The following is a 26,552-nucleotide window of genomic DNA, read 5'->3' as shown; positions in this document are numbered from 1 at the left end:
TTATATATTATTAAGCAATTGCTTCTGTAATTAATGGAATTAAGTGAATTCAACACATTTAAGAGATGAAAAAACATCCATGGAGTGATTTCCCTGAAGGATATAATAACAGGCAAACCATAGATCCATATATAGAGAAAGCATTAAAGTGGGCATATTTAAATATTTTTTCTTGTTTTAAAAGCCGGTAAAAAAGAATGCAAAGAAAAGGTAAATTAGATTAGAAAATGCTACAAATTGCTAGACACCTTAAGATGTTTCTTTTTTCCCTTTCAGTATACATATCATGTTTAGTAGATTTACTATTTATATGTTAAATACAAATGTAAATTGAAAAACAAGAGTATCTTCATATTGTTTCTTTCAGAAACACTAATAAAGTAATCTAAAAAGTATAACAAAATAACATCTAAGAACCCTTTTACAGATAAAACTCTTCCTCTTTCACCATCTCTGATCTTCCATTTTTGGAACATCTTTGCAGAGAATAAATCTTCTTCTCAGACAGTTTTGAGTACAGTCCTTATCCTCTCCCATATCTCCAGAAACATCAGTCTCTGATGCACATTCTATCTTTGGCTGCCATCTCTCTAATTACTCCTTCTCTCTTTCTCTGCCTTTGCTCCAGGATCTTAGTCTATCCCAAGTTTTTCCACCTCCACAGCTGGCACCTACCACACTGAGTCGCTGCAGAGTTAGAGAAAAATGAGGAGTCTTCAAGCCAGCTGCCTCTTATCAGCTCAGCCAAAGTAAGGCTGAATGCCAGGAAAACAAGAAGCAGGAGGTAGGCAGGATAAAATACTGTAAATATAGGCAGAATACTAAATATCTGCAGCCAAAAATGAAAAGAGAAACAAGTGCTATCCAGATTATGTTCATTTTTTCACCTTTTTATTTTTATTTTTTAAACTTATATTCAGTGAAAGGCAGGAACCCAAGAATTGATGCTGCTCCATAATACTGCAGGTTCCGTGTGACTCACTGCTTTTTTTGTTCTACTATGCATTGTTCAGGTAAGAAAATACTATAATATGTGATGAAGAGCAGAAAGAAACCTAGCTGTATTGCTCAGGAACCCATAGATCAAGGACAGAACTTTTGTCTCAAAGCAGTGATATATACACACACACATATATACACACATACATATATATATATATACACACACACACACACACACACATATATGCACATATACATACATACAGATATATATATATATATATATATATATCCCCTTGCTTCTTTTTGCTATTGTTTTAATGTTACAATAGATAAAATTAAATATTTGCGGACAGAATCTGTGCCTAATGAATTGAATTCAGGTTGAATTAAAACTTGAATGAAACTCAGTATCTCTAACTCCCAAACTCACAAGTATGTAATTTGGAGAAACACAGCTTCTCCAAGTTTAGTTTCTCTCTGTTAGAAGAGGGAATGATCCATAACATCTGACCACTTTTCAAGAATCCATTCACAGAAGAGTTAACTGCTTCATTCCATCCTAAATGCTATCATGTGAGCTTTTTTCTAAGTCTTTTACTTCCAGTGCATTTTACATTATGGAACTTGTAACATTTGCATAACAGACAGATGATCACATCACACACTACGTTTCAATATTTACGTGGATCTCAATAGAAAAATAAAGACTTCAGCTATAGTCTGGTATGTATGTATTCTTGGCCTGTTTCTCTTATAGGAGGTACTTAGAATATACATTTATATACATATGATTGGAAGCTATTAAAAGTCCTTTTATACATTTATGAAAACATATTTCAAAATATAACTCAACTTCAATGTTATGATTTTTTACAAAATAAATTAAAATTAAATATGGCCACATCAACAAGTTTTGTTCAAAAATACACTCGACAGCAATAAATGCGTACCTATTATGCAAAAAAATACAAGCCAGATCATTATGGAAAATAACACAGGAGGTTAACACAATAGTAATAGTAATAACGCAATAATACTGTTTCTGAAAGGCTTTCATGTCAACAGAGTTCTTCTGCCTATTTCCTTTACTGGCTGATAAAACAGCTATCTTGTCCTGTCACACACACACACAATCTTTCTTCACGGCTGGCTGTAGCATGCTCTAAAGAATACATGAAACATATGTGACCAGGTGTGCACAATAGGAAGGAATTAAGGAGTCAGAAAGATAGCAACTGTGTCTTGATGAGCATTTCTTATTTCAAGGTGCACCTGCTCTAAGTCAGCAATGTTTCAGAAGAAAATGGGAAATACGTTGAATGTTTCCCAAGGCATATAAAAGATTGGATTCACTGTCTAACTGGTGTGTAGAAATTTACAGCAGTGCTGACTGGGTTAAATGACCTGCCTGGAAAATGGCAGAACATGCAGAGCTGTATTTGGCATTAAAATTACCCAATAGATCATTTGCTAGTATGAAGAATGCCTACCCACTTCCAAATATCAACAAAATCTTTGACCAAAAATGGAAATGTAGTGTAGTGACTGTTTTTATGCCAGTGTTCCTTTGCTATATAGAGATTACAGTAAATACATTGAAAAGACAAATAGATATCTTCTTTGAAGAGGTCCACTAACATTAAGTATGGCACATAGAAATCTAGAAAACTGGAGGGTAATAGCTGATGCTATCTAACTTTCAAAGCTGTATATTCTGAAAGAGTAGCTTTCATTGTCTTCCAATATAATTAACATATATTTTATATGTCCTTACATAGTTGTTTATTAAATTAAACATCCAATGTGTGTGAAAATTTAATCGGGTGATTAAAATATTTTCCCTACTTGGCAATGATTGGTCTTCAGGATCTCACAGAGCACACATTTTCATCTCTCCCAGGAGGGTCCCCACTCTTTGCACTTGCAGAATCTAGCTAGGACAATACTGAACTTGTCAATTACAGATGTATGTGTTAAGGAATTAAAGGATTCATACCATCAAGTTTGAATTTGAGGCATGCAGTGTTAATATGTCAGTTCCATGAAGGGTAATAAAAAGCTCCAAGAAGAGTGAAATTAGGGGAAAAGAACAAGCAGCTAGGACCCTGATTCTGGGGACAAAGCATTTATGCAAAATGTCAGCCTTCATTTTCCAAAAAATAAAATCATAAAGAGTGAGACACAGAGTTCTTACCTTGCTGGCTTTCAGTTATTTTTTAGGATTTCTGATCATGAAATGTTATGGATAGGCAAGCCTAGTCTAACAACATACAGTCTGTTCTGGTGGACAGTTATGCTCAGAAATTCAACAGCATTTGGTACCAAGATGCCACTTTAAGAGGTCCCTCTTATCCTCCATATCAATTCCGATATTATCTTTCTGTTCCTGGTACATACCTGACACCTGCTTGTGAATCTGTCTACTTCAGTCTTCAAAAGTTGTAACCCTTACTGAAGCAGATGACCAGGCAAACGCTTGTGATTCCAGTAACGCAGCAGTGACATCTAGCTATCCATTTTTCTATCTATTACTGACAACTTTGCTTCCAATTCTGTTCAAGCTTGAAAAAAACTTGAATTTAAATTAAAAGAATATATATTTTACTGAAACAACATAAGAAGTCGTTAGCAGTCAAGAGGAAAGAAAAAAGCAATTTAACAGTGGCAGTATTTATACTGAATTCGTTCTTTGGAGAGATAATACTCAAACAGGTTAACCTCTGTCTCTAACTATTCCAGTAATAATAATGCTAATTAAAAATATATCATAAAAACAACTAGCTAGAAAAGTATGCCTTTATCCAAAACTCATGCTTTTCTCATAGTCTCCCTTGATTGCAAAGGGTATTCTAACTGGCCATAGCTATACATACCCATGGATACTGCAAATGATCCGTCAAACAGAAAGTGGACTTGAACAGTCGGAGGAGAGCACATGACTAGATGTAGCTACTTACAAGTTGGAAATCTAAGCCAGAGATTTGAAAAGTTCATACTCATTTTGGGATATTTTAAGACGGACTTACTCTTCTGAACTTTTTAACCACATGCTTCAAAAGAAGAAGAGTTAACCCTGTAAGGTTTCTATTTTAGACATACACAGAAGCCATTTTTTACTTTGACCTAGACTGAAGCTTAACAGAAACCCTCTCATAAGAGGCTACCCTTGTGTAAGTGGGGAGAAAAGTAAGCTTTGTTGTCTTTTTTTTTTTTTTTTTTTTTACAAGCCTTGATACTAATACACTGAGGAGTTGTGTTTATAATATAATAGTCCTGAAACCACTTGTCACAGCTGGAAAACTTTTTCTAAAATTGATAGTTACTATAATGATTGATGTTAGCATCTGATGTTAACATTGGCAATTTTGTTTTGTAAAAAAATAACTTGTTTTGAATTTTAATATTTTATCAATTAGTGTAAAAATGAGACATTTGCAGTTTTTGAAAAATGATAGTAATGTAGCTGAAATGTCTGCCCCTTTCTGCCTCTACAGGTTTACAAACAAGTGGTAATTTTGTTGCTTTTCTCCTGTGTTCCCTTTTTTCCTGTTTCCTACGATAATTTCCAAAAGAATAGCTGGGATTCCATTGTCAATTGCTGAATTTTATGATTGAGCTTCTAAGCAATAAATAGAAAAACAAGGAAAATACATCAGAAACTGCATTCTCAAATTCTGTTAGTTTATTTTGACACCTGAAGTTTAATTCTAATAATTTATGGAACTCTCTAACATCGTGTGTTTATATGTTTAATACAAATACTAAAGTCTGAATACTACAAGACTTCATATGATCAGTCTTCACTCTTTGCAAAGAAGTGAGAAAGCAAAAGATTTTTTGGCACAAGGTTCATCTATGTTCGTTTAGTCCAATAGTTGTAGCAACAGGACTGGGCAGCAGTACAAAACACTTTTTACTTGCTCATCTGTTCAGGAAACAGAAATAATTCAAAATTACACCTTATCAATCTTAGAGCTTGAAAACTGACAGCTGAATATCAAATGCACACTAAGAACTATTCACTGTCAATTCTGAGAGTGCAAAAAGGAGAAAAAAAAAAAAGGAAAACTTTCATATATCTCTGAAGCAAATCTCTGTTTACTCATTCCACAAGCAATGGAATAAGATAAAAGGTCTCGTTTCTTGATCTTAACATCTCTTGTACACTCCATACGCCCTGTTTGGTCCTGTTGAAGTCAATAGGGTTTCACATGAGCTAGTTTCAGAGTCTTATACTATACTTAGGTGGCTGTATGAAGCTTTAGGGAAGCTTTCATATTGCTGGCCCAAAATAGACCCTCTTATACCATCCACACAAACGTCCCTGTCTACCAGTGACTCCTGAAATTCTCAGTAGGAAGCTTCAGTCTCAGCCATCCTCTAGTCCAAGGAATCAACCTACTACTTCAGGCATTTATTTATATAAACCTTCCACACTTGAAAAAAATGCTGCCAAAAGATTTCTGAATACATTTTCTCTCCATTTTCTTTCTCCAATTCAGAAGCTTTAGTGGTGTTTTTAAAAAAAAATTCCAAAAAGTCAGCAACACATACATTTCTTTTTTCCTAAAACTATCTTCTGTTCCTGATCAAGCTGAGTCCTTCAAAGTATTTCCTCATTTGATCATTCGGAATAGTTTCTAAGCCTTTCCCCACAACTGAAGTTCAAGGTAACATACAGAAATTTCCTGGTGTGCACATAAATCTTACCTTCAGTTAGCTCTTTACACTGGTCTTTTATGTAGCTTCAAGACTCAATCCTATCAGTGAATACCTGAAAGACTTCCTTTTAAAACTTATCCAGTATTATCTGTGTGTTTCTTTTCATGTGTGTGTGTGCTAAAAAATTAGTTTTAAGGAAAATAGCATTATATTATGGATTCATTCCAGAATCAATTAGCAGTTTTCTTAGCTTATAATAAATAACACAGGGACTTCAAGCCCATACAGTTTACAGCTTGAGTAAACTCTCAGCCTGTTAGTCCTCTGATGTATATTCTCTTTCTGCCTCTTCATCTTTTTTCTTAATTCATCTTTACCACAAAATATCAGTATTTTACAGATACAGAAAATAAAATGTTAAAATCTTGTAAATTTTATTGATACAAGAAAACCATTCCCTGCTAGCTCAAACTCAGACATTTTAAAAATTGTTAATATTTTCTCCTTTATTGCAACCATAATTCGAAAATATTAGTATACTACTATATAAGTACTTAGAAAGAATCGTTTGGATCCAGAACAAAAGCAAGCAGTAAGAAGTTAAATAGGTTCAAATAAATATTCTCTTCATATGCTTAGCTAAATCAAACCTCCAAAGCCTTTCAAGTTTACTGAACATAGACTTCAGTCCAGCTTGTAAATTGTTTCCTAAATAGGTAAAGATTGCTTCAGATCATTTTAGTCATTCAATACATTCTGTGCCGTGGAAAATCTAGGACTCTCCCAGAAAATCTAGGACTGACATATTTATAAACCTATTTATTTATCCAGTAATTAATTCCTATTCCAGTCAGTCATTATCAGAGTAGCTCAGATCTGTCAAAATCTACACTTTTTGCTACGGTTTATCAATTTATATATTTTCATTTGATTTTATATCTTACATACATTTATGTACCACTCCAGTCTTCCATAAACTGACTTCAGAGTAATAGCTGCCTTTATAGAACATGCCTTTTCTGATTTTTTACTAAGATGAAATGTCACTTTTTAATCTACATTCATTGCCAGTTACAAATGACATACCTTAATTTCAGCTGTTTATACTTTAGGATTTTGGAGAGTAGTGTTTGAAGTACTTGTGCTGCTTTTCTGCAGCTCTCTTGCTTGTGACATAGACACCCACTGTGCTTTAAAGCAGGTGAAATTTTTTCCTAATTTTTTCCTGCAGTCAGGAGATGAATAATACTAAGACACCTCCTCAACCTCTTTTTGGGAAAAGAGCACCCTTTTGAATGGGATCTGAGAAACATATGTGTGGCAAACCTTAATGCATATACTTCCACTGTTTTTCTCTGACCTAATTATTATTTAATTAGTCCTTGCAAAATGAATTAATCATAGAGATTAAGGAAGCCTGACTCTAGATGCCCATGGCCTAAATAAGTATTTTTATGAAAGGTTAAATAGGTTTGCATGTTTCAGAAAAAACTGAAAACTAAATCCAAATGTTACCTCTGGATTACGGAGGAGTGGAAGTATCTCCTTCAACACCTGAGTTTTCTGAAAAAAGCTCGAAATAACACATGCAGTCAAGGAAATAAAATGATTTGGGGAGAGGGAGAAAGGGAAAGAAATAGAAAGATTCTTCCATGTGGGCTTAAGCATTTTGTTCTTTCACTTCTTGTTTCCTACTAAGCACTTTAGGCAGCTTTCCTTAGCAAGAGGATTGCCTTTGTGAATCTCACTCTTAAAGTTCTGACTATCTCCCTGAATCATGTCAGATTCCACCAAGGGACACATATCTGAAACTGTCTTTTGGAGAGCTAATCTTTGTCTGATTGCATTGTTTGTTTTCATTTCTTACCTTCTTCCAATTTTAATACATTTTAAGAAACTATTGTTTTACCTTAAAATAAAAAAGTTAAAATATAACATTAATTTAATGTTTTCTTTCAAGATATTCTAATGTCTTTGCAGTAGATTTTTCTAAAATAAGTAACATAAGAACCAGATGAATTTACATTCAATGTTAAAATTACCAATCAAAGAAGAGAACAAGTGACATATATACATGCCACTGATTTTACTATTCTGGATGCGTACGTTGAAGAATAAGTTCTGACTATATAATCCATGTTTTGGAACCCTACAAATGTAGGTTTATTTTCCTTGCAGAACAACTGTCAAAAAATAAATATTCTCATGTGATTTGGAGTTATTAAATTATAGTTTTGAATGAGATTTCAATTAATGCATCAATATTTTCAAGCATCAGCCCATTAATCCTAGCACATACTGCTGTTCTTTTAAATACTCATTTTATATTATTGTCAGTAAACATTCTGCCCTGTTGAGAATATTTCACTCTAAGATATTATTTTTACAATAAAAGAGTTGGGAAATTACTATAGCCATTTTCTACTTCCCTTAATTAGGGTATGAGGAAGCCTTATGTTAAGGCATTACAGTTTACTTCTGTTTTTGTCACAATCACAGAATTATCATGTATTTTAGGACAAGCCATTTAATTATTTTATATCTTGCCAAATGTTGCCAAATAGGGGGGACATATGGTGAAAAACAGTGGCTGAAATATGTCTTTGCAATAAATTTCTAAAGAAGTCAGAGCAGTAATGGTGCCATCTAATTTTATTTATTTAAAAATATTTCCTATTAGGAATATGAAAATAAGCAATGAAAATATAAAATATATTTCTTAAATTAATTTAGCTGAAGCTACAGCTATGTTTTTTCCCCTAAATTTGATGTTTAAATTCAAAAAGTTCAGTTAGCAGAAATTATTTATTTTAATTGTGTGGCAAAGACATAGATAACAGGACATGAGAAACTATTAGCATTTCTGGATACAGAAGGACAACTCTGAAGCAGTGATTCAAGCCATTAATCTGCCTAAAGAGAGCTCTACTCTATCATCAATTTCTGCTGTAAAAGTCACCTTCCTTGTCACCTTCTTAAGCTTGACCTTTATCCAGATGTTCAGTGGGGTAACAGTGAAGTGAAAATATAATCTTGGTAGTGAAGGATGAGCGTTTCGCCTTGGTGGTTCTATAACTATTCCAAAGGAAAATAACCCAAGGCCATTCTCCAAAAAGGTGGTTACTTATACTGGTTTCTGAGGTTACTTAATTAACTTATATTTCTTTGTTCAATTGTTTTTCAAAAGTAAACAGTTTTTTGAATATAGAAAGGATAGCTCATCATTCCTAATCGAAATAAAAAGGTGATAGAAGACAGATTTACGTAGGTGGAGTAAAATTCAAAAATACTAGCTGTTTTGATGTGGGATTTGGGTTACCTTTTTTCTGCTGCCTTTCATTCCAATTACAATATCTTTTCACTCTTAGTTTTTGATGCCTGTGACTATCTCTGTCACATTAGTGGTGATTATAAAATGAATTAAGTGCAAATAAAATAAAAATATACAAGAAAATAATTATTATAGTCAGCTTTGTTTTATTATCAGTAACAGTAGTTGGAGAAAAGAGGGGAGAAAAATCAGGCAAAACTTTTTTTTCAATAACAAATTAAAGGGGCAGGCTAGATTCAGAAAAAAAAAAATATTTATGTGGACTTAGGTCAATTTCAATCATGTTAGAAAAAAATCTCAAAAAGTGCAAATGCATTATTTCAGCTAATGTTCCAAAATTAAACATCTGTATTTTCTGTCTGTAAGAGGTTGTTAAATTCTCCTCAGTTTTATTTTCTTTTAGATGCTTTAAATATAATCAACACTGAAACAAAGATTTAAACTATTTTTTCTCCTAAGTTATGGAAGCACTATTGGGCAGAAAAGAGCTAGAAAAGTTATCAACAAAGCTTCAATAACTGTGTTGTGATGGCTCTGGAAATGAAATCAGTTAATAGAAGGTTGACTTCTATTTTTGTCTGTTAAGTGAATGGAGGTCCGTTCCTGATCTCTGTATTTGCAGAAGCAGTCAATGGGAAACAAAAGAACAAATAAACAAAAAAATGATAAAATAGGTACTTCTTATTTGGGGTACCAAGGGCAGGCTAACAGATTCTTTTCATAACCTATCACAAATCACTCACACATACAGCACACAGGCAAATACACACATAAAGACATGGCTCTATTCTGTTCACCTCTTATCAGTACTGTTGTCACAGAATAACTGCTTGCCTGTTCACCTCTGCAGTAGGAATTTGTGTGTATCTGAGAACGTAAGGTGGTTGTCAAAATGACAACAATCTTGTGTTTGGTGCCTTAACATCTGAACAAAGAGCTAGTGGAAAATGTGTGAAATATGTTTAAACAGCTCTTTGGATCTTATAGTAAAATTCCCTCTGGACCTTAAAGAATAGCAGGGGATCAGTAAAAAAGAAATATTGGTGTTTCAAGGTTTTTGAATAAATATCAGTAAAATCAGATATGATCTGCTGCTTGAACTTGATATGGCAGACTACATGCCAGATAAATCATTTCTCTTTTGAAATAAAATTAAATGAGCACTGTTACTGCTAAATAACAGTGCGTGCTGCAAAGAGTTTTCTTATTAGGAATATTAGTCCAAATCCTTACCAGGCATAATTTGATGCAGCTCCTATCTAGTCAGTGGAAATTTGCCAATAATACTGATATTGCTTGCCCACTATCTATGTTTTGTCATCCCCACCCTGCCTTTTAATTCCCTTAAACTAAGCACAGGATTTGTTTCGGTTTTGTTTTCCTTTCAAAAAAATTTACAGAAAGATTTTGTAGAAGATTCTTATCCATATCTCTCCCAATTGTACTTTAATTCTGACAGTCAGAATATATTCCCAGGACATCTCTAAATTGCTTAAACAAATGTCAACTGCAAAAATGCTTGACTTAGAGGCAAGGCATCCAAGTGAAGAAAAATCTGTAAAATAGGTAATATGGGACAGAAGTTTTCTTATTGACACAACATGACTACGCTGATGATAGCTTGTTAGAAAGAAATCTCAGTCCACCTGCTGTAGGTCTTCTGCCAACTATGAACCGTAATGGCAGAAAGAGTCATTATAACCTTATGAGCTAAAATGATGATTACTCTTTTGAGCTGCTAAAATACCAGCTACCATCAATTTTTGGCTAGTAGCACTCTGTAAGCTACTAAACCTAGGTATGATGCAGAGCACTGCATCTTTTAACGTTTCTCAGTAAGATACGAAAAGAGTAGGTTCTCACAGCTTCCATTCTGTTCTTTCAATTCTGTAATCATTTCCTGTCCTAAAGTAACGGAAAGCCTGTTGCTAAAGAATGAATGCCATTTTCCTTCTTTTGAAGTACCTGTGCTAAGTAGTTAGAGAAGTACTCTTTGTCCTGGGCCAAATGTTTCTCTAGCGTAACTTCACGGATATGGTACAAAATCTTCTTTTCGCAGGAGGAGGAATGTCATCCAAGTAGTTAAAAAAAGTAATTATGAAAGAACAGTAAAAGGAAATCTCCAGCAGTTCCCTTAGTGTTGCTTCAGGCTTTATTATTTCAGTCTATTGCTATAATGGTAGGAACCTACCAAATGGTAGGTCCTGTGGTCAAAGTGAACCGTAAGGCAAATGAGACTTGCTAGTAAAGGATTTCCATCCTGCCTGAAGATTAGGCTATTCCATATTGTTTCCACTGAGATGGAAGGAAAGAGAAGGAAATTAATTATAAAGGATTAGGTGAAAAGCTTTGTAGGATACAATGTAGGAGACTGGTATACAGTAAGATGTCCCTATGGTTTGGATTTTCCCTGGTTCTCGGTTTGGATGAGAATGCAGAAACAGATGCTTTTAACATACTCTGCCACTATATGCGTTACTACTGCTTTCCTTTTATCCTCATTTAGGACTTTTTTTGTGTCATGCTGCCTAAAGACAACCAAACCATTTTACAATAAACAAGGCTTTAGTCTGTGAATCTCTTGGAAATGTAGCCACCTTTGATGGTTATTTGGAAGGTTCTTAGCCTACAACAGGCACAATCATAAATATACTGAGAATATAAAGGAAAACAGGAAATAAAAACAGATGCTGAAATGTTACTAGATAGCCAAGCACTGCTGCAGTTTCTTAGGTGAGTTTTGACAAAGAAAAATAATACATTTTCTACATGCCAAATAAAGTTTTTTCACATTTTAACCCTTCCACTTACAATTTTACAGCCAGCATGAAATCCTGATGTATCTGAAGTTCAGTGTTCTGCCTTGCTGCTTTAATGAAAACTGCTGAGCTATTAATATTGTACATACTAGTAGATTTTGAGGAATCCAGAAGCACTTCCCAGGTCATGGATTCAAGTTTGCCCTTTGCATGCACTGTACCATGACTCAGTTGGGAGGATAGCCATATGCACAGTTTAAGCCAGAAGTATTAAACTTGGCCGCCATGCTCTTAGTGGAATTACTGTGAAGTTAGACAGCTGAATTCAACTTGCTAATCATCTGAATTCACTGTCAGGTTTCTTTTTCAGCAATGCTTTTTTATTCAGACCTTGCTATGCATATAGTTCTTATATTATAAGCATTCCCACACATACATTCCCTTATTAAACTTTTCCAACTTTAGCCACATTTTATCTTTCTAGTTCCTCCCAGGCACTCATCCATCCTTTCTCTCATATTAGCACAGAAATACAAGGAAGCTACACTGATGTTAGACTGTACCTTTTCTTTGGATGAATAGCGATGACTGGTCTCTAGGGTTGTCAAACTAGAGCATTTCATAAGCAATAAATTCATTCAGGGATTTTGTTTGTTTTCAATAAATTCCACCTTCCGAAGAATTTTCCTAGGCTTTGATCTACTGAATGTTAACTCACCAGGACTTATAGAATTCTGTTCATTACACAACATTTCAATAGACTCTAGTGGTTTGATAGTCTATTTCTAAATTTCTTCTTATTCCAAAGAAGTTTGTCTTATTGAACTATATCCAAAAGGTATCACAAAGAAATGAGTTGGTACTTTGAGCGGGGAATTGATTAAAACATACTTTTTTCCCCCTACTGAAAACTGCAGCTGTTTCTGTGTCCTAGAATTGCACAAAATCTGTTTAATGTAGGAATAAAAGCTTCTGAATACCTTTTTCAACTGAATTGCATACAACAGCTATATAATTGGCCTTCAAGTAGACAGTCAGTTCCCCTCAGAACATTACTGCACCTCAGCACTTCTGAGTATCAGCGTATGTCACAGTGGATGAGTATGGTACAGAAGAAAAAAAATGAAAAGTAAGGGTAAATATTTATTTCCAGTTCTTCTCTAAAACCTCATGGGACAGATGTGACATGGTTTAACATAAAAATGTTGACTTTGTTTGGTAACCAGGAAGAAAGTAAAACTTGGGATAATTTGGGATCTTTAAGAAGTTTGATCTTTCAACCTCCTTACAAAGCAAACTAGATATTTACAGCAAATACAGTGACATTTTCCACTTGACTATAAACTTTTCCTAAATTCTTTGGTAGATATTGCCAACTGGAGAATGGAAAGTCTGTGCATGTTATCAGTCAATATATGCCCAGGAAATACATGAATCATTAGGAAACAGAAAGATTGCATTTATCTATGAAAAAATTAATTTCATGAATAAATTAATCACAGACTGGGGCTAAATTTTCAAGTTGATAACATATGTGCTTTTCATGAATGTTAAATAAGCAATTATTAGCTTTCTCGGACATAAGCAGGATATTGATTTTGGATTTTCCATGAGTCTGCTATCTAGTAAAAGTTATTATTCCGTAGTCCTAGTTCTCTGAAGAATTTGAATGCAAGCTTGATTTAAGATGAAGCACTGTCACGGAAGCTTGGGAATGATTTCTGTGATCTCTTGCTGTCTGATAAAAATAAATAAAAGAAAACTCTCTTTTCTGTACATTGCAACCTTCAGAAAAGGGAGGTTAGCAGGGTCCCACCAAAGAGCTGAGTATTCTCTGTTAAGGGATATGGAGCTTTCCACCGTTTAGGAATTATTAAGGAGGAAATTATGAACTGCACTGAATACATTATTGCCAGGAGTTCCCATAAGAATTACAATAATGAAGCTGCAGCCTAATTAAATAGCATCCCTTGCATCTTGTCTTTCTTTCCAAGCGTCTCGAACAAATTTTACTCTTTTAGAAGAGACATTTTTTTCAGTATCTTCACATTCTAATATAACTATAAGTTGTTTTTTCACCTGTTATTTGCTTGCACTGTTTTTTTTTTTCTCATGCACACACACAAAGCTGCTACTTCACTTACTATTTCAAAGTTTTCCCTTCCCCAGAGATGGGTGGTACTGAATCTGTTTATCGCTTGACCTGGGGTTAAGGTACATTTTTGCTCTTAGAGAATAATATGTCTGTTGGGTTTTATGTATTATTTGTTCTTCCTTGTTATTTAAGAACACATATCTTTTACTAGAACTACATTTACAAAAGTGAGATTCTAGCTCCTGATTCCTTTGTGGTGTTGGCAAAGACATGTCTCTTACAGGACATATTTCACTACTATGTTCTTTTCTATAGAATATAAAGCAAGAGAAGATTCCCAATGATACATACCAACAAAACATGTTTTGAGAAATTCTCTAACATAGGATACATTCAAATTAAACAGCAAAACTGAGGAATAAAGAGAAATGATTTTTTTTTTTTAGTGGACTGCTAAGATCAGAATATTCTGTGACCAAAGGATTAATACCCAAGGGAATTTAACTAAAATTAAATTTGAAATTGCATAATATTTTCCGTAATTCAATAGACTAGTAAACATAGAACCCTAGAGCTCTGATAATAGGCCTGATTATCTGGTTTGTTCTGTAGTTATTAACATGAAATAAAAATCACCCGCAAAAATTAGAATGCATCATTAATCTGGTAACCGCTCTACTAAAATAAGTAGTTTATATTGATCTTGAGCAAGACGAAGTTCCAAAACTCAGTGATCTGATATCTCAAAGTTGTTTCAAGGAAGCATCACTGTATGATTCTTTGTTATTGTACTGTTCCCTATAAATCAACTTATGGCCACTGCTATAGATAAAATACTGGCTTTTTGCCCCTTTGATACAATACAATTAGATCTTTGATACAATATAGCTATTCCTGTTATGACATCTCTTTGATCCATGAGTACACCTATGGTTCAAAATAAGGCTAATACTAATCACAGCTTTGCAGAATATAAAACTTAATGTTGATCTTCTTTAACAGTAGCTCTCCTCTATACAGGTTATTACATAGGATCAATTTTTTTTTCAACAATATTTAATTTATATAGGAGAAAACATATTTTTGCAGACTAACATATAAAATATAGCGAGCTTAAAAGCTCTCTGAAGAAATTAGCTTTATTAATGATTTAGCACAAAAAGATCCAACCTGCAGGTCAAGCCTGCTTTTCAAGTATGCTTTTTCTAAGGCTATTTCCCTCCTTAACATTAGACTCTATATCTCTTTAACCAAAAGCTGTACACATGGCTTATCTTTTCTAACTTCCCAGAGGTTCTGAATTAGCGCCAGCCAGGATCCAGCACCTGAACGGCCCTGTAGAACATCAAAGGCATATTGTTACAGAGGAGAAAGAAGATAAAACAGCAGGCATTATTTTAAAAAATTAGTAAAACAAAATGAGGCAATAACCAACAGCTCAGACCTCAAATTATTGATTACTAAAGAGACAGATTAGTGTGCTAATTATTGGAGAAAAAGTGTGTTTTAGAATACTGTTACTCTGTAACATACTATATACAGTCTGTGTCTCTGCAATTAGACCAAGATTAGCTTGCATACGATGCATCAACTTAGTGATCATATCCATAGAATCTTTTAATATCCTTGTAGCAACAAACTAGTTTTGCCACAGTCTTAAGTATTTCTTTCCTCTCACCTCTGTCATGAAAACCTTTTTCTAAAAGATGAATCCTTATTATGACCATGAAAAGTTAGTATCTTCTATAGAAGTCTAAATGTTTATAATTGAAAAATGATCTAATGTCTCCACCTACAGACCTGCCTCCCTTAAAAAATAGTATTCTGTATTTTTTTTTGTTTGTTTGTTTGTTTTTGCCTTTGGGGAATAACACTTCTAAATCATCATGAACATGTCTATCACAAACTGGGAGTAAATATTGGAACATTCACAGTTAGACATGCACACTTATGCAGCACCTTATAAATTGGGCTTTTCATTATGAACAGAAGAAACAGAACAAGGCACTGTGTCTACCATATACTTTTCTTCGTATAGAGAACATTAGCAGCACAAGAATTAGTAACTAGGTCCTGCCAAACCCCATAGCAAATGGGTATATACTGTCCTTATTTCACAGACAGTAAACTGTAGTATTTTAAGCCTGTGACATGTGAAAATGCAATCGAAAAGTGGAATGTAGTTCTGGATCGTGACTCAGCAAGCATTCTTTCACTTAACTTGATGCCTGAGTTACAAGTCCAACTGAAAAGCCATTTTGCCTGAGATAAGGTTAATGTTCTAATTCTTTTGGAAATAAGAAAGGCAAAAGACAATCCCATTTACTTCTTAGCATTTTTTAATTACTATTTCTATTACTATTTCATACGTTTTTGTGTTTTTTAGTTCCCAATGTATCAAATACAGTCACTGTCAATGAAAGAGGAGACCTTTGTATTACTGAAAAGTCAGGGCCAGAGTTGTCAGTTATCAATTAAAGATTGATTGCTTTTTCTAATAAACACTTTTTAACTTTTGTATCATGAGAAAGACTCCTACAAACAATATCTCAATTGTGTACCTTCATGAAATGTGTTGTATGAAAGAGGAATACAGAGATACAGAAATCAGAGCGTAAGTGCAACAATAATCACAGACCACACAGTTTACCCCTAAAAGGATGAACTCGCTAACTTTATGCCTAAATTTTACTCTTGGAGTTTGTAAGCTTCTTCTGCTTTCATCATATTTTTCTCCAAATTTTTTCCTGATATGACATATAAATTGATGAAAGAGGACATTAAAATATATGTTCCTCTGATTCTAAAGGAATTTTGGACTAAGTCCAAACAAAGAAACATTATGGTCTAACTGTGCTATGCAATATAAGACTTACGAAGACTTGAAAGCACTGACAAATCAATTTCTGGCCTAACTAATTTTCTGTTTATGGAATTTTCACCAAAATACACTTACATAAGCAAAAAGAATTTAATCCCAGGCTTCTATTTCCTGCTTTCAGCTTTTTAGGGATAATGAGAAAATGACTTAACTTTTAGGATTTAGGAATAGAGGTGATTTTTTACCTGGCTCTAACTTCTCCTTGTGTTCTTTTTTTTTGCTTTATTAGGGAGAGAAAAGAAAAAGAAATATCAACAAAAAGACAAATCCTGTCTTTCTAGAAAATGCATGTAGAAGTATGTACACATATATACCTCATGCATGCATATGCAAACAGAGTAAAGCTATTCTACATTTGGGAATAAAAACAATAATATATAACTTATTGAGAAAGGTTTCTTAAAGTACCTTCTCACTGGGGAATTAATGGCATTCCATGCAACCTATATGTGTATGTGTGTGTGTATGTATTTGTCAATAAAAGAGGTGGCAGTACTGGTGAAAGAAACTAGGGCCCACCTAAATAGCATACTAATGACATTCTGGATTAATTGACATGGCAGCCACATAATCAACTTGAAAGTGCTTATCATTTTTCTGAATGATTTGTGGTTGGCAGAGTTCTTTGATTCATTTTTTTCTTATCTGACTCTATATCAGTGGGATTGTCTGGCATGATGAAAATTTTTTGTATTTTGTTATAGCAATAAAAACATGCATTAAAACTATATCTTGGTCATCCTCACAGTTATGTGAGGTTCAATAAAGCAAGATATTGAAACATGAAGGAACCTCTAGTATGAAGTTTATATTCACGAAAGTTGTCAGATGACAGTTCCAAAGCTGGTGTTCCGTATAAGAGGTATGGCACAAGCTAATCCTGCAAGCACAGAAAATGTTCCTTCCTCAAGTGTCACCAGAGATGTGCAGCAACTGTCTTCTGGGTTAGATATGGTCAGTGTTTGATAACAGTCATGAAACCAAAGAAAGGAACCAGCTGTGTTATTTTTCCCCCTTTATATTTGCCCCACTACACTTCAGGGGGTTGGCTATTTTCTTCTCTGCTCCCATAAGTTCAGTAATCTTCAAGTGTTCTCAGTTTAAATTATTGCTAATTTTGTTTCTGTTGAATCTGCAACTTACAATAAAACTGATTCAAATCACAGGATCAATGGCTAAAAAGCCCAGGAAATTAATTGTAGGGAGCAGAGTTAATGCAGTTTTAGGTTACCTTTTACATATCCAACCTTTCCATACAGCTGATCAAAAGTATGCCTTTCACATTAGTTTTACAAGATTATTTTAGCCACTCACAGGCAGGATTTCCAATTTATTATATAATTTGGGTAATAACTTCAAAATAAGAAGGAAAACACTGGGAAAATGAGATCTCCTTAAAGCCAATCATGATGTAAAAACAACTGTTGGATACTCTTTCAGTCCCCAACTAAATGGGATAAAATATATCCTTTTGGTCAAGTATAAAACCAACATTTAGACAATAATCTGGGAGATAACTGAGAGAAAATTATGTCTGGAATCTTCATTATATGTTATTATATATAATATTATTTTCATTAATATTCACTATTATCAAATACTCAAGCCATCCTTCAAAACAGTGGCTTCCTTAAAAAGAATTCTGTGATGTCTTTCCTTTTATTGCTTTGAAGATATGAAGTATGTCAGGTTTGAAAAGATGCACTCTTACTTAGACTAGCATTCAGATTTATTTCATAAACCTATTTAGGGTTAATAAGAATCAGCCAAGTTATTTTATGCACATCTCAATGGCTCTAATTGCAATATTTATCATTCAGAAGCTGAAGCTGGCAGGAAGGTATTGACGTTAAGAGAGTATGTAGCTTCCCATAGGGATTTGATTATCCATCATCACGGAACACTTGCCACACAGTGGTCATTGTCACCACAAGCATCTCTGAGCGACATAATAACAAGCTGGCTAGGGGTAAAGAGTGAAATTTCCTTGTATTATGCACATATTTGTTCAGAGTACAAGTAGAGTACAAGGGCTGTACTAAACTTTTATGAAAGCTTGCCAGAAGAAAAGCTATTGTGAATCATGCAAGTTTTAGACTATACTGAGGTCTAAAATCATGTTATTACCTTAAGTAAGTATGCTTTTAAAGGAATTCATTAAAGAGAACAAGAGAAGTAGGGGGAAAAAAACAGTGATATTCAATGTATATTGTAAATAAACTGAAGCTTGCTATCCATTAGGTGGTAATGTAATATTATGCTGTTGCTTGAGTAGCTTTTATGAGCTCAAATTCTTGCAAGGGGAGTCAGTAAGGAGTGTGGTTCATATTGCAATTTGTGCAGAAGCATAAGAATCTAGAATGAAGCTCAATCCTAAAAAACATTGTTTATGCTGCTCAGATGAACAGCTTTTCTGGAGTAAATGGGGTTACACCTTTTACATATCAGATTAAAAACTCCTTTACAGCCCTCACGAGTCTGAATCTCAGCAGTAGAAAACAATACTAATCATACAAAAGCGAACAAAAAAATGAATCACAGTCATGGTAAAATTCATATGTGTTAAGTTGTTTTTTAAATGTATTTTTCACTTCTAAGGAAGTGGAGGAAAAAAAATGGAATGTTTCATGCACAAAAAAATTTCACCAACAAGAATGATGATGCCACAAGCCTGATTTTTCTCTGCAGGCAGGACTGAAAGGGTACATATGTATTAACGTCTATATCCTTATAAACAAGCTTTATATTTTATAGAAAGATTGAACTTACACTGTGCAAATATTTATCATTTTTAATACAAGTTTCATGTATGACAGCTTGAATAATAAAAGAATTTGCCTATACTGTTCATTGAAGCACAGGTCAAAACCACTCATACCCTCTAAGGTATAAGATTGACCATATGATGCCTGCAATCTGGCAATATGGCACTGTTCCTCATAGTATGTGATTTTGAACCCCCAGAAAGAAGCCAAGGCAACTTATCTGCCCACCTTATCCCCATATTATTGCTGCAAACTACTGTGAAAAATACTGTGGTAGGATTGACCCACTTAAGTATGTACCCAGATTTAAGTTTGTCTTGTTCCTACCCTGCTCAAATCGGAACATTTTTGGTCATAACAGCAAGTCAGACTTTTCTCTTGCTTAGTGCTTCATCACGTAAAATCTACTTCTGAGCACCAGCTGAAGTCCAGGCAGACTGAATGTTAGGTGAGTTTGATATTATCACAGGATTATATCCATACTTATAGTGACATAGTGATTTGGTCCATATTTCTTAAACTAGATTTTTGTTAAGAGAATTATTTTCAGGGAGTTTTTAGATTGGAAAGGCAATGAATAACCGATTCCCATCATCACCTCTCGTTATTACTCTTCTTTTTAATAAAAGTCTGTTGTATCTGCCCCCTCTCCTCTCAGTTGTTTATTTTTCCACACTGAAGAGTCTTAGCCTAGTTAAGGATATAGTAACACTAAATTGGTAGTACACTAGGAACAGACTTGAAGAACAAAATAGTTGATGCTAAGAACATGACATCCTCATTAAATGTATTTAGTGATGTTTTACTTTGGACTAACTCTGGTCTGTTTTTATGGATTGAATACTGAGAGGTTAGAGGAAATCTCCCAGTTAGCTTTCATATGAAAGCAATCCAGTTTGTGCTCTCCTAGACTGCTCAGAAACTGAAGAATGGCAAATGGAGACAATCTGAAAATTTGCTTCCAAAGCACACTCTGAATCCAAAGTACAGTGCCCATGTAGATGCACCCTTAGCTGTCCTTTGCATGGAACATATTTCAGGCTTTTGATCATCCTTGAAGCCCCTCTCAAAAGTCTTTCAGTTGTACTACAACCTTTTTTGAGATCAAACAGACCAGAACTACATATAATATTCAGAGATGCCAGCAAAGCACTGCAAAATAGTGGCGTACCTATATTCTTGGGTCTGCTCCCTATCCCTTTCCTAACAACTTATGTCATTCAGTTTTCTTTTCTAACTGCTACTGAACAGTCTTTGAAATTATATTTAGACTTTTGGAGTAGCCACCATGTACAGTGAACTAATGTAATGAATCATACATTAGCATAAACTTATGTTCCTAACTTCCAAGAAAAATAATTTAGAAATATGTGTAATTTATATAAATCATTATTTTACATACATTTTAAAATTATATTTGCCTTAGTGAAGGGCTGAAATATGTGGGCAAGTTAGATTCATTTTACCTCCACTGTTAGGTGATCTGCAAAACACAACAAAACAAAAAAACCCAAAGACCCCCAAATTTCTTAGTAATATTTCAGGTGATCTACACCCATAGCAATTTGTAAATGAATTTTATAACTAAATGAGCATGAATTTATCTTAAATACTAAAAAATGTCTTTAGATATACATTTCTATAACCAGGTTGAATGCTTTTAAATATTTGCAAATCTCTTCATTTCAATTGTCTTGTAACATACTTAAATAATCTTTTAAGTACACTAACAGAAATATATCAGTTTCCTTCAACAGCGCCTGTACCCTAAAGCAACATTCCTGGTCAGTAACACAAATTATAATCTCCAATCTGTTAGTATGTTTCCTTTGAGATTATGTTTCCACTGTCATTTTTAACAAAGAAACCCTAATTATGTTCTAACACCTATACCATACCACAAGTTCTGCTACATAAAAACAGATATTAGCAATATTAGCTTCCATACCCAGCAAGTGGATTTCTGCAATTGAAAAGACCTCAGGAAATTGCAGAGGTCTTCACACAGTTCAGTTAAATTTGCTATCGGACTTGAAATCTTTGTGAAACTTGCTACATTTGAGAGAACAAAAATTAAGGACACAAGCAAAACCTGGACAGCAGCCCATCTGCTTAGGTTTACGAAGTCATACAAAAGTGAAAGCGATCAGTTTTTCCACTGATCATAATGAATGCTTACACTTTTAATATTTAGTGGTATGATGTTGAGTTCGTTCTTTGTACATCTTAGTAGATACCACACCACTTCTCAAAAGGTATTATCTCTTATTTCATCATTGAAGTTCTACGTGAAAAACAAAGACGTAATGAAACAAAATCTCCCTAAGATAAAAGAAAGCTGAGGAAAAAAACAGGCCACAGTCTCAAAGTTCATGCAGTCAAATAATGTCCATGGCAAAATGGGACATTGTCCAGAAGCAATGTACCTGTTCCCTCTCTTTCTATGCAGATATGTCTTTCACCTGAGTATCTTAACGGCAAAGACTGGAAGTACTTTCAGTGCCATGTAACATGGAAGTACACTGGTATCCTGACCCCATGAATCATCCCATAAAGAGTGTTAGCTGAGGCACAGGGACAGCAATTCTTTCCCACCAGGAAACAAAAAATAGTAATCACAGAATGGTTGAGGTTGGAAGGGACCTCTGGAGATCATCTAGTCCAACCTCCCTGCTCAAGCAGGGGCCTCTAGAGCACATTGCATAGGATTGCGTCCAGGCGGGTTTTGAATATCTCTGGGGAAGGAGACTCCACCACCTCTGTGGGCAACCTCTTCCAGTGCTCTGTCATCCTCACAGGAAAGAAGTTTTTCCTCAGGTTCAGATGGAACCGCCTGTGTTTCCGTTCATGCCCGTTGCCTCTCATTTAATCACTGGGCACCACAAAGCCAGAAGAGACTGGCCTAATCCTCTCGACACCCCGCCTTCAGATACTTGTACACATTGATGAGATCCCCTCTCAGTTTTCTCTTCTCCAGACTGATCAGGCCCAGCTCTTTCAGCCTTTCTTCAGAGGAGATATGCTCCAGTCCCCTCATCATCTTTGTAGCCCTAAATTTATCTTTCTATTTGGAAAAATAAGCCGGTTATCATGATAATTTTACCGAACCTTTGATCTCAAAATCAAAGCAGAAGGATTTTTTATCTCTGTGTTGATTACAAAGCACCCTTCGTACAGGTCATTCCTAAACCAGTCTACTGTCTGGAGTTCGTTCTAAGAGAAAAAGTAATTATAAACAAAACTCCTTTTAGTTTTAAATGCTGAGGTTGCTATCCCCTATTTGCTTAACAGCCCAGGAGAAGAATAGTAATTTCTTAAATAGGCAAGCAAAATTAGAAAAAACATCTAGTACATTTTTACTGCATCCTTAATGGAAGGAGGAGGAAAGAAGGAAAACTCCAGAATTACATGGGCCTCCATCAGCCACCACAATCTTAAGGACTACTATTTTTACCTTATACATATTCTATTTAACTGGAATTAAATAAATGCATACTGTTCAGGTTTCTAGAGAATCTCAGCTTTCAAAGATAAGAGTCTAATATTGTTTTCAGGAACAAAATACAGTCGAGCATGACTTCTTTGATGCTGGCACCCACAAATTCCAGTTTTCTCAATGTGAAATAAGATTTTTTGCAAAATCCTTCAGCTTTTCTTTTAGAAGGTATGCTAATAATATATTTCAATGTAAATACAAATACAAAACAAGTATGTACTTAGGTAGGCTGAAGAGATAGAACATATATTCCACTGTAAATATTCTTGTGAATGACAAGAATAATTCAATCAGTCTCTATTTTGATACTTTTTAATAAGGTAAAAAAACCTCTTTCTAAGATGCAGAAACAAATAGCCAATTAGTGTTCAAACACTTGTTTTCAGATTTAAAATAAATTTCTTTTTAATAGAATCTTTTCTCATCATACTTTGATAAAAATACACACATAAGCCCCATCCCATTTTAAACCCAGTGAAATTGAAAATTAAATGATATTTGCGTGCAAACTATCATATTTTTCTGGTTCATTTTCAAGATCTGTGGTATTTACATATGACCTTTCCATTTTATTAACAGTTTATTGGATTTTTGCATTCCAGCCAGCAGAAGAGAAAGGTAATTTACACAGAGATTTGACAGTTATATACACAGCTATAAACTTCAGTCAATTAACTTATTTTTCATGTACCCTTTACTTAATTCTACCCAAATACCCAAATAAGCAGCATATCTTCTTTTTCTTTATGTTAAAAAGCCCTCATCATAAGGCCCTATTTATAAAATGTGAAGTAGAAAGAAAAACTCTGAGAGAGCTTTTATTACAGCTTTGGCTCTTAAGGTATACAGCTCTCAAATTTAAATGACGCAATTTGATATTAAAGTTGTTTAGATACAGCTAAGGTTTATATCATGCCTTAGTACAAAATGACTGACTATTGCGTTTTTTTATTTATTTATGCAGGTGGTTACATCTACAATTGAGCCAATCATACAGATATTTAATGTATCATATGATATTTAATAGGTAAAATATTGGAAGAGATATATTTTTGCATGTGGGTATTGGCAGATGTTATAAGAATACATGTGGATACAACATGGAAGAGTAAAATTTGTGCAGTCCAGATAGAAGGTAGATTCTCTGCAAGATTCCAGAATGGCTGCTCTGTGCCTATGTACAGGCTTTTGGCTGGGTTTTCTGACTTCATGTCCACATACACAGATGTCTCTCAGAGAAGCATTCTCACAGTTTAGGATAGAACTGTTGCAGCAATACCTGAAAATTTTAATAAATGAAAATCAAAATTGCATGATAATATTTTAAGTGATTGTAAAAAAAAGAGTTCAGGAAAGAAATTGAGCTATTGCATAAAGACTGAGGTCCAGATTTATTCCTTCTTCCATGACCTATATACCTCCCTTTTCTCCTCTGCTCTTGTCCCTTAACTTCTCCAGAGACAGAACTTGTTTCTTCTTTCTGTTCTGCTCCTTCCTCTGTCCCTGCAGTTCCTCATGATGACAGAGGGAAAGCATGCTGAGATTACAGACATCATCTGGATTTTTTGCTCTGGGTCTTGTCCCATTTACAGTGGAGAAGAAGCGTTTTGGGAGGAGAGGCTTAGCTTTTATTCAGTGGTGGCAGTCATGGGACTGGTGCTCTCTTGATAGCTGTAAAGGTTCTACTTCAGCCTCTAAACTTGAATGCTAGTACTTCTCTGACAATAACAGTCTGGCCAAATTTGAAGGTTTGAAAAAAATATGTCACCACTGCTGCGCAACCATGGTATGTTGCAGGAGAGAAGTTTCTTGAGCTGACTGGCTTGATGCTATTGTTCTGGTTATTTTTAAAGTATGTATTTATAATTAGGATCTCTTTGTCATATTTCACCCCAATGGTGGGTTTTTAATGGTCTAACTGGAGAATGTAATATCTAGCAGAGCATTTAGCCATTGGTACATGATATTTGCAGCTTGTGAGACAATGCACTTCTCATGCTGGTAACTGCCCTTTTTTCTGAAGATATGCAGGATGTGGCTTTTTTTTTTTATTTTATTGTTTGCTCTGATGTAAGATGAGATATTGTGGAAGAAATCTACCAAGGATTTGGGGGAACCGGTGCAGACACACAGTGACTCAAATAAAATAATTCATCAAGTGTATTATGTCCTTTCACGATTCCAGCTTTCCTACTTGTATGAAGTTTCCTCACAATGTTCTTAAAAATTTCAAGGGGACATCTTTCACAGAAATACTTCTTTAGAGAGTGAAAGGTATTCTTATTATTTTATAGCTCTGAAGATTACAAAAAAATCAATGGCAACATTCTTAATACACTTCAGCAGGTCTAGATTCTGCTGTAATTTTCTTACACTAAAGTTCTTCTCTTACATCTGTAAACTCACATCTTACAAGGAACATAAAGATCATTTTGTCTGACTCCTTATATAGCAGCCCATGGATCTGTACCCAGTAATTTGGCATGTCCATAATTACTAGCTTGAACTGTGGTATGGCATTTCTTTTAAATAGAAAATCCAGTGGAATTACAAAGATATGAAGAGATCAAGAATCCTCTATTTCCCAAGACAAAAACGTACACTGTATCTTACTTCAAATGTAATTAGCTTCAATTTCTAACTAACATATACCACGGGTCACTTTAACTTGGTCTGCTCAGTCAAAAATCTAAATGCTTCTTGTCGTGTAAGTAGTTTTAAAACATAATTAGCCCCCTCTATATCTTTTACCGAGTAATCTAAACAGGCAGAGCTTTGAAACAAAGAAAAACAGAAAAATATCTTACTGGGATTAGTATATTAGAAATCACTCATTAGTACCTTCTCAATTCTTTCTAATTTTTTCAATTTGATTTTATGTAAAAAAAGAGAGGTTAGTTCAGTGCTACTTCTTCAGACAGTTAACTATGAAAAGGATGTGGCAGCACAGAATTCAGTTACTGGTTTTGGTATCACCTTCACTTTTTCACTTGTTTCTACTAGCAATTCATTCATTATTAGTTCTCCATTTATATTATGAAGCCAGTGGTTTTGCCCTTTCCTCTACCAGTTTTACCATTTAATTTCAAAGATAAAATTTTACAGCACATAATGAAGACTCTCCAATCTTGATCAAATACAAATAATTTTATGAACATTTTTGAAAGAATGATTACGGACATGCTGCTGAGTAGACATCCATTTTTCTGGCTTCTGGTTTAACATAAATCCTTAGATATGGAATCCAAGGGATTGAATTTGCTGATAGGAGATTATTAGATAAAAATAAATTTTAATTTAATTTAAATTAAAAGAAACTCATATAGAGGGTAAAACAAACAATAGTTTTGCTGTTTTAGTCCAATTTATATTTAGCCAGTGAGGAAAAACATATGTTAGTCAGTTTTACCATCAAGAACAACAACACTGAATTCTAATTTTTTTTCTAAAACACAGCAATAAGGTTATAAGGGAAGAATACAAAGTGAAATATTCTCTTGCCTTTGCCTATTCCATCAGTAAAAGATTTGTCCGCTATAAACACAGGGAGTCTTCCAAAGGCAACTGAGATTCAAATCTTTTAATGATCAAGTGCAACAGTATATGTACTTTGTTCTT

The sequence above is a fragment of the Struthio camelus genome, chromosome 4 (assembly GCF_040807025.1).
Source record: "Struthio camelus isolate bStrCam1 chromosome 4, bStrCam1.hap1, whole genome shotgun sequence".
NCBI classification, from domain to species: domain Eukaryota; kingdom Metazoa; phylum Chordata; class Aves; order Struthioniformes; family Struthionidae; genus Struthio; species Struthio camelus.
This window is presented reverse-complemented; position numbering follows the sequence as displayed.